Genomic DNA, 10,940 nt, shown 5'->3' on the forward strand with positions numbered 1-10,940 from the left:
AAACACGTGTATCTGTACTTCTACTTGAGTAAAGGATGTGTGTACTTTTGCCATCTCTGGCTGTGAGGGGGTGCGGTCGTCTTTTAATCAGAAGGTTGTGGGTTCGATCCCATGTTGATCTATCCTTGGGCAAGATACTTAACCCCGAGTTGTTTCGATGGCATGGGCAACCGTGTGTGAATGTGTGTTAGTGTTCTAGAGCAAGTTGCACATTGCTCATTATGAATTGGGTGTGAATTGGTGAATGATGAATTGTAAATTTAAGCACTTTGAGGGGTCGTAAAGACTGGATAAAGCGCTATATAAATACAGTCAATTTAATAAGTGGAATTTTAAAGTTTATCCTTGAATCTAATGAAAGCCAAATCAAAATCGCAAGGAAATGCAATTATATTACGTCATATATATTATGGTTATGTGATCGCTCTCATGTGTTCGGGTTCATCTCTAAACGTTGGGTAACAGGCAGGTAAACAAAGAGTTGCAGTAATACATTCTGGGAAAAGTAAAAAGATCTTCTCCACGTCAGAAGATTCGGAAAAAAACTAAATTGTTTAACCATTCTAATCTGATAATGACCACTTACTTACTTACGTTGCTTGGCACACATTTTTTGCTCTGAATTGTTTGGTTTTTCCTGGAACAGAGCAGTTTGGGGCAAAAAGAGCACGGCATGCCTAGGAACGGGGATTTAAACATACTTGAAGAACTTGGTGTGTGTCTTGAGTGAGATTGAGAGACAAAAATGTGTGTGAGAGCATCTTTTTGTCAGAAGTAGCATTACAGATTTAAGTGCAGCTGTGCAGTGTGTACAGTGTTTTATTGGGTAATACACACAGTTAAGGTCACACACACTATTTTATGAACATATAAGTTCACCTGCTGTATAGATTCACACTTAGTTTTAGCCTACATAATAGAGCAGCTTACAGAGACAGCTCATCCACTCGAAAGAAAATTAAGAATTATGTAAAAAGTCACGAAAATACCCAAATATGAGACCAGGTATGGGAGAATTACTTACAAAATGTATACCGTAACAATTACTAGTTACCCATAAAAAAATGTAATCAGTTACCTAATCTGCGTATTAAATTATAAAAGTAATGCAACCTGATTATTTTCCGTTATTTATGGATTATCTCAAAATCAAATGCAATGAAAAGAAATACAACCATATATATATATATATATATATATATATATATATGATTAAGATGTTCATTAAAAAGTCCAAATGTTTTCAACAAATTTAGATTTTTGTTAAAAAGTTAGAATTATGAATGAAGTTGAAAAAACAGAAATTTGGAAAAAAAATCTGAATTTGGAAAAATAAGGTGAGAATTTTGAAAAAATTTCATAAGAAAAAAAGAAAAAAAAAAGATTCTGAGAATTGTTAAAAGAAGATGATTAGGGCCACGTGTAAACACAAAAAAGCTCCCATAAAGCAGATTCAGGCAGTAGGTGTATAGATTCACAAATCTTAAAGTATTATCCTACAGAACAGAACAGCTTACAGAGATAACATCTGATCCTTTACAACAAACACTAGATGCTCATTTTTTGCTTTTTGGTAACATTGTAATCCTGCAAATAATCCCCAAATATTAGTCCGATGACGTCTTATTTTTGTGTCCTGATTACGTAATCCTGTTACATGTACATGACCTAAACCCGTTCCTGTGCAGAGATGGCAAAAGTACACACATCCTTTACTCAAGTAGAAGTACAGATACTCGTGTTTAAAAATACTCTGGTGAAAGTAGAAGTACTGACTAAACTTCTTTACTCAAGCAAAAGTAAAGAGGGCTTTGAAATGTACTTAAGTAAAAAGTACCCATAACTAGCAGCTGTTTTAAAGAGTACCTGACCTCCCTTTATATTAATAGAACAATAATGTCATTGTTAGCTAATGAATGTTTCCATGCTGAACAACGGCAACATGACAACGTTTTCATTGGTCCCTCTTCTTTAGAGAAGACCAGGAAATGATGGATACACGGATCGTGTTCAAATCAATAGGCACGCAATGACTCTAAATAATAATGATCACGCCACCAAACACACATTCAAACTAAAGGAACCAGCCTGTTTGGAAAATGTAAGAAGTAGAAAGTACAGGTATTTGTGTTCAACATGTAAGAAGTCAAAGTAAAAAGTCATCAGAAAAGTAAGTAGTGGATTAAAGTACTGATACCAGAAAAATGTACTTACTGTAAGTACAGTAACAAAGTATTTGTACTCCATTACTTCCCACCTCTGCTCCTGTGTCTTGCTTCACGTCTGCTGATAAAAGTCAAGTGGGTTTTCCCAGAAGCTATAAACAACTTGTGTCAGAATCAGAAAACCTGCAGGCAAAGCAGACGTCAGAAAGAACCGAGGCCTCTAATTGCTGCCTTGTTAGAAGCTCAACATTTGACAGGCACATAGCTAAAAGCAATCTGTTGAAGATCTTAAACAAATACCACCCGCCTAGTTATTAAAACCCTAAAATAATACGCAAATCCATTGTTACTCACTAAATGCTATCTTCTACGCTTATTTTCGAGAGCTCCATAGTGCAATTGGAGGCTAAACGTGTCAGTTTGAGGATTCATTGTTCGTTAAGACATGCCTCTCTTCCCTTGAAGCTACTCCTGTCCATCTCTGTCTGTCATCAGCTGCAGGTGAAGCAGAATGAGATCAGATGCCAGATTGCACGCATCACCCTGCAGGAAGTTGCAGGGGAAAGGTGTCTGGAGGTGTGTGACCTGTGTGAAAAATGGTGATGGTAATCAACACTGAGATCCTGGTGTTTTCTCTCGACAATGTATAGATTAGAGCAGTGGTTCCCAAACTTTTTGTGCCCAAGGCACACCAAAGGACAAGTAAAAATCTCAAGGCACACCTATTGTGCAAAATAGCCCTTATAACACGTGTTATCACTCATATCATGTAAAATATCTGTAAATGTGCATAATTATTTACTAATGCCAAATAAAATGTGACAAAGACAACTATATTACTCATGAAATATTTATTAACGAAATATTTCAGAAATTAATTTGAAACTTTATCAAATTAGGCTTCATCAAAGCAGCAACACACTCATTTAAACCAGAAAGGTCACAAAATTAAAAATTGTGGAGGATCAGGCTTTGGTGGTCGGCTCCCATCTCGGCGCACAGCTGGGAGAAGAGGCGAGATTTCAGGGGCCTTGATTTGATGTAATTCACCATCTGCACAGCCTGATTCAGCACCTCAGTCAACTCCGGGGGCATGGTTTTGGCAACTAATGCCTCTCTATGCAAAATGCAGTGGTTTGTCACGATATGTGGGTTTTGTGCTCTCACCTTAGCAATAAATCCTTTCACTCTCCCCGTCATGCTTGCCGCACCATCTGTGCAAAGACTGACGCACATATTCCAGGTCAGACTGTTCTCTTTTAAATAGTTATTAGTTACCCTGAATATTTCTTCTCCCGTAGTATGGCTTTCCATTTCTTTGCAAAAGAAAAACGTCTCTTTGATAGAGTCAGCATCAACATATCTGACGTTTGCCAGAAGTTGGGCAGCCCCACTTATGTCAGTAGCAGGGATGCAAACTCATCAGGTATGAAAAAGGTGACAAGGATCCGACCCCCCCACCCCACGGAATATCGGCTTTAAAATGAGGAATAACAGAGGATCTTAGCAGTCAGAACAACTGAAGCAGTTAATAATAACAGAAACGCCAAAGAGTCACATCTAATAGAAATATATAAAAGCATTTATTTTAATTGTGTAGCAGTCAGTTTATAATTTTGGCAGCACTGTTGAGCATTTTGAAAATGTATTTTCATGCCTCTGTGCAAGGCTTAGTCTTTCTATCTGTATAGCCACTGGTGTAAAGTAACTAAGTTCATAAACTCAAGTACTATACTTGGGTACAATTTTGAGATACTTATACTTTATTTAAGTATTTCAATGTTTTGCTACTTTTTTCTTCTTCTCCTCTACAGTTCAGAGGTAAATGGTGTACTTTTCCTCCACTACATCCCTTGAGTTACTTCACAGATCTGGATTAATGATGTGAAATATAATCAAGTCTTAAATCAGATTTTAGTTCCACCTGGAGTAAATTCACAAGCTACCCTGCAGTATACAAAGTCATTACAACTAGCTGCACCTTTACCAGCTTTGAGAACACTTTAATGATCAATCATTATAAAACATATCATATATATTATTCTGGAATGGACCAATCTGCACAATGACTACTTTTGCTGTCGCTACTTTAACTATATTTTGATGATAATACTTTTCTACTTTTACTTGAGGAACATTTTGAATGCAGGACTTTTACTGTAACAGAGTATTCCTACACTCTGGTACTTCTACTTTTACTCAAGTACAAGACCTGAGTACTTCTACTTTTACTCAAGTACAAGATCTGAGTACTTCTACTTTTACTCAAGTACAAGATCTGACTCCTTCTACTTTTACTCAAGTACAAGATCTGACTCCTTCTACTTTTACTCAAGTACAAGACCTGAGTACTTCTACTTTTACTCAAGTACAAGATCTGAGTACTTCTACTTTTACTCAAGTACAAGATCTATACTTATACCACCTCCGTTTATAGCCTATGAAAAAAAGCTAACGTTAGCAGATAGTGACAATGTATGCTAGTTTCATTAAATAATATTGCGACAGAAAGACTTTTCAGTGCACATCACGCTCTGCCGCTCCGACAGGGAGCTCTGCTCTGAACACCTGAATGGCCCGTTCTAACAGCTGTTCACCAGCGGTCCAGTCTGTGCCACAGTGACTCCGGACCGCACAGTTAATATTAACGAACGCACCCGTAGGTAATGTAGCTGCTGAAGCTAGACCATCATCGCGGAGCAGCAGAGCCTTATTATACATCCATGAGCAGAGCCGACAGGCAGGAAGACTCGAGCACACAGCTCGCGCTTCATTATAATATATACAAAAAGAACACCATGCGTGTCATGATGGCACATAACAGCTCGCGGCCGCAGATTACTCCGGGTCCCAGACCCCCCCCATACCCCAAAAATATTTTTATTGCAGATCTACATGAATCACACAAACGACCTATTTTGGATTAAAAACGGCGAATTTCGCCGAAAGGTGACAAGTTTGCATCCCTGCAGTAGATTTGTCTATTTGTAGGGAAAATCTGCCGCTCGCCTGCAGTGCCATAAGACAGGTAACTTTCATGATACTGTCTGCTGACAGTTTTTTTACTCTTTTCTTTCGGTGGTGGGTTGTCGGCAGTCTCTGCGCTGGTGGTTGGTGGTTTGCTCCGCACGAGAAAGCGCTCCATTTTCCCTCTTGCGTGTTTCTGTTTTAATGTTGTCCTTCAGCCTTCGATGTGTCACGGTCTTATAATTCCCACCTGCAACTGCGTTAACAGCGAAATATGGGGTTCTGTGAGGATTTTTTTTTAAATAATTGTTTTTAGGTATAGAGTTTGCCTCTGTATTATGAAATGAGTGCATACAAAGTACTGATATAGTAAATTAAAAAATAATTATTTTTGTGTAGTTGTATATTGCAATAATAACGTATGGTTGTCACAAAATCCCACGGCACACCCGGACTTGCCTCACGGCACACCAGTGTGCCGCGGCACACCGTTTGGGAACCACTGGATTAGAGCATCACATTTCTCTTTATTGCACTTATTGCAGATTTACATAAAAAGAGCACTGCTTTTACATCCATGGAGTTCTACATTCCTGCTAATGTAACAATTGTTTATTATTAATTACACGATATTGATAAAATGACTCACAAAATCGTTATGACATCATAAAGTGGCCAAAATCTGATCAGCTCATTTTCAGACAGGTTTTTATATAAATGGATCAGGACAAAAAGAGAGAGAATCTTTTTTCCTGAAACTTTCAGAATCTCTTTACACAGAGGGGACACATGTTGATGTAGAGGAGACAGGAAAAAGTGGATTTTGCACAATAGGTGACATTTAAATACACTGTCACAACCTTTGACACTTTTGGGCGCTCTACCACTGTAAGAATGGAGCTAATCAAAATAACCAAACACTGCTTTCCAGCAGCGCCTCGATTTCACAAACGGTCCATCTGATGCCAGTGTGCACGCCAACGCTCGGAGCAACTTAAAGGGCCCATGTCATGCTTTTCCGGTTATTACCCGTCCCCTTGTGTGTTATGAAGGTTTTTATGCATGTAAACGGTCTGCAGAGTCACAAACCCTGAAAGTACACCCTGTAGCGAGTAAAACTCTAACACAGAAAATACCTCCCCAAAACGCCTCGTTGGAGATATGTCATTGTCCATTTGATTCTTCCATTTCGTTCCGGGTACGGCATGATGTCAAGCCGTACCCGGAACGAAATGGACCAATCCGTGGAGCCGTTACGTTACGTCCGCGGAGCCGTTACGTTAAGCCCCCGCTGATTGGTCCAAATTGACCAATCCACGGACTTCCTCACACACACATCTGTGTGCAGGGAGCAGCTCAGCTGATTTCTCCTCCCTGGCTGCAGGCTGATAACAGACAGTTGGGATCGCGGCGAAATTCTCTGTGCAGACCCATTCTCACAGCGTTTATCAACCTTTTTCTTACTCAATATCAAGCCACACTTATTGTTTTTACTTCGGCTGTGACTTTGTGTGTGCTCAGGATGAGTTTGGCTGTGTTTCGCTATGTATCCTAAACAAGGAAACAACACCTCCACAGAGCTCAGCGCGATTCACAACGTCCCGACCAATCAGAGCACACTGTGCTCACAGGGAGGGTGGGGGCTGGAGCTATTGGAGCTACAACGAGCCGTTCAAGGCAGAGAGTGAAATTCAGTGAATACACGTAGTTTACAGAGATGCTGTATGAGAAACCAATGTGAGTTTGGAAAATTGCACAATATAAATCTATTCTAGTAGACCTCAACAATTGAATTATGATCAGTGGAAATGGCCATGACATGGGCCCTTTAAAGAACGCACCCTTTAGGAAGGACTTTGCCAAAAAGCTAATAACTTTCATTGTTGCTTTCTAGAATAGCCTCAGGATTCAGCACTCACTTTCATCACAGACAGATAGTATTTAATCTGTTTTAATTGGAAGGTAATAACCTGCTCATGTGCCTCACATCCAATGCTATATTGGACTTACTCCATATTTAAAAAAAGCCTCAGATGATGAGCGCAGCAATGTGTGACGCAAAAAGCCCTGCAGGCCAGGGCCAGGCCAACAGCAGCACATCACGCTGCATGAAAGGCACATTGTGACAGCTGTGGCTTCGGCTCGCAGGGCGAGTTCAGCCTTTGATTTCCTTTGATGCTTCACTCCCTCTATTAAAGAGTAATTAATATGATGATGGACATCGTCTCTCTGTCCTGACACGTGATAAACATCCGTCAACTTCTCTGTACGGCTGCACCATCTGGCAGAAATAACTATTTAAATAGTGGGAGGCGTGTGGGGCAGTGGGTTGTGCGTTGGTGTTCGGATCAGGGGAGCACAGGTTCAAACCCCACTACAGTCAGCATGTCGTTGTGTCCCTGAGACACTTCACCCCAAATTGCTCCTGTGGGGATTGCCCACAGTATTGAGTATGTAAGTTGCTTTGGATAAAAGCGTCTAACAAGTGACATGTAATGTAAATATAGATCTTATCATCTTGATTTCATTATATATTCATTGTATGATGTTTTATATTTCAACGGGACTTTTTATGCTCATTTTCATATTTGTATTTTTTGGCTTCCGATACATTTTGACATGCTTTAATGTTCAAAAAGGTCTTTCTTTTTCTCATACTGTCTATGCAGGCCATTTACATGCACATACTGTACAAGTATATACCACACTACAAGAAAAGGAAACCCCCACAAAGGGTGTCTATTATCATCTGGCCGGGGACAACAGCTGGAAATTAGCAATGTTGGCTAAAGCTGCCCCATTTACTATTTTTTGCGACAGTTGATCAATGGGGACTGTCCACGACACTATACACACATAAACTAAACTCAAATCATTACATGTCAATATATTATTAAGTCTGTGGAATACGATTGTAGGATGGGATATCTCTACAGCTCCACAATACTTCATTTCAAATGGTATTTAACAAATATTGTGCTTCCTGCTATTTGAATATTGCACTAGTCTATATTGGACATCATATTGTATATCAAGCAGCCCTACTGCATTGAAGTCCATGGTCATACAAGGACAGGGTCTAATTGTACTCACTGATTCATTAACCCCAATACATATATCTGTTTTATTATGAAAGATGTCTGTTTATTCCTGAGGGTCAGCTCAGTGATAACAGCACTTGTTGAATGTAAAAGAGCTAGTCACACATCTAAAGAAAAGATAAGTATAATAAAGTCATTAGTAAGATAGAGAGACAATGCTAGGACAAATTGACAATAACAGAGCACACACAGTGACATGTGTTCTCTGCATTTAACCCATCCTAGTACCAGGAGTCTAGTACTAGGAGCTATTGTACAGCACCCAGGGAGCAATGGGAGTGAGGGGGGAAGGGGGATGTCCTGTGCCTTGCTCAAGGGCACCACGGCAGGGCAGAAGGTGAACTGGGACCTCTCCAAGTAGAAGTCCACACTCCATATTAAGGTCTGGTTGGGGACTTGAACCGGCGACCCTACGGCTCACAGTCCAAGCCCCTACTGACTGAGCCACTGCCGCACACTGATGACATAAGACATGTATAAACATGAGGATTGTGTGTTAAAGTTACAGTAATTGATGAGATATTAGTGAATGAAATGAGATGTATAGATAAATAAAATTGAAGCACCATAATCGAATATGAGAAAAGAGGATTGTGTTGATTCGATAGCAGTGAATGACATGTGGTGCTCACACACAGAATCATTTACACCTGTTTCTTAGGCTTCATGATGTAGATTACGATTGCTCTATGATGCACTAATGCAGATTTCTTTATTTTTCCAGGGACAACTATCATTGATGAACACTGTAAATGTGCCAGTGTAATTTTCAAATGTTGTCTGTTCACCCTTATTTTAAATAGGCCATCAAAGCAACAATTGAACCACACAGCATTATACAAGTAGAACAGGAACACGAACAGCTGAATGGAACAAAAAGCGAATAAGATTCAAGCACAAATGAGGGTTGAGCATGCATCATTGTCAGCTTTTCAACTTTGATTTACATCCGTGTATTTGGCAACATGATAGTGCTGTGTGTGTATGTGACTCTACTTCCTCATTACAGGTGAGTGGCAGCGATCCAACGGTAATACGCTGTGCTTCACACACAGCTTGGTTTTTTATGCCAATCAAAACATTTTTAGCTGATGGGTATCGGTTGTGTTGAGATATTGATTCAGTCCCATCTTTTTTTATTCCAGCTCGCATGCAACATCATTCAAACAAGCTGCCGACTGTTTATTTAAGATATTTACCTTGATATACCTTGAGTTTCCTGCTTTTAGTAGACATCTATGGACAGCTGTGAAAAGACACGATAATATATCAGTCCAATCTGTTAAAATGATATACGGCTACATTTCATTCAGGTTACTCGGGCAAAGGCTGCACAAACTGGAGGATCCTTTTAAAGGGAAAGAGACCTATTATGATGCTTTTTTGGGTTTTCCCTCTTCTGTAGTGTGTTCTATGTTTGTGTCTGAAAAGGCTATACGCTGTGTTTCTCTCCAAACACGCCTGCCTGACACGCCTCAATTGAACTCCTTTGTTTACTTACCATGACACAGAAATAATTATGTTTGAGTCAGTGTTTATTTCAGTTACCTGTCTGTCAAACTGCATGTGTACTCCTCTGTTTGAAAACATTTGTTTTGATAAGGAAGCAGACCAGACCACAACAATTTATTAAAAAAATGATCACTTTGGTCTGGATCCAATTAACCAAACTACAGGTGTGAAAGCACTATACTCTGATAACACACACACACGGGGAGCCTTCAAAAACTTGTTCATGAAACTTTATTGAAAACAAAACCCAGCTTACTGTGGATTCTGATTCTTAAAACAGATGTTGTTGTCACAGTTTGTTATTGGACTTTTTTATTTTTGCAAACTAAATTCACTTTTTAAAGGGCCCATGTCATGGCCATTTCCACTGATCATAATTCCATTGTTGAGGTCTACTAGAATAGATTTATATTGTGCAATTTTCCAAACTCACATTGGTTTCTCATACAGCATCTCTGTAAACTACGTGTATTCACTGAATTTCACTCTCTGCCTTTAACGGCTCGTTGTAGCTCCAATAGCTCCAGCCCCCACCCTCCCTGTGAGCACAGTGTGCTCTGATTGGTCGGGACGTTGTGAATCGTGCTGAGCTCTGTGGAGGTGTTGTTTCCTTGTTTAGGATACACAGCGAAACACAGCCAAACTCATCCTGAGCACACACAAACTCACATCCGAAGTAAAAACAATAAGTGTGGCTTGATATTGAGTAAGAAAAAGGTTGATAAACGCTGTGAGAATGGGTCTGCAGAGAGAATTTCGCCGCGATCCCAACTGTCTGTTATCAGCCTGCAGCCAGGGAGGAGAAATCAGCTGAGCTGCCTGCTCCCTGCACATAGAGTGTGTGTGTGAGGAAGTCCGTGGATCGGTCAATTTGAACCAATCAGCGGGGGCTTAACGTAACGGCTCCGCGGACGTAACGTAACGGCTCCACAGATTGGTCCATTTCGTTCCGGGTACGGCATGACATCATGCCGTACCCGGAACGAAATGGAAGACTCAAATGGCCAGTGACGTATCTCCAACGAGGCGTTTTGGGGAGGTATTTTCTGTGTTAGAGTTTTACTCGCGACAGGGTGTACTTTGAGGGTTTGTGACTCTGCAGACCGTTTACATGCATAAAAACCTTCATAACACACAAGGGGACGGGTAATAACCGGAAAAGCATGACATGGGACCTTTAACGGTTGGAGTGGAA

The sequence above is a fragment of the Trematomus bernacchii genome, unplaced genomic scaffold (genome assembly GCF_902827165.1).
Source record: "Trematomus bernacchii unplaced genomic scaffold, fTreBer1.1, whole genome shotgun sequence".
Lineage (NCBI taxonomy): Eukaryota > Metazoa > Chordata > Actinopteri > Perciformes > Nototheniidae > Trematomus > Trematomus bernacchii.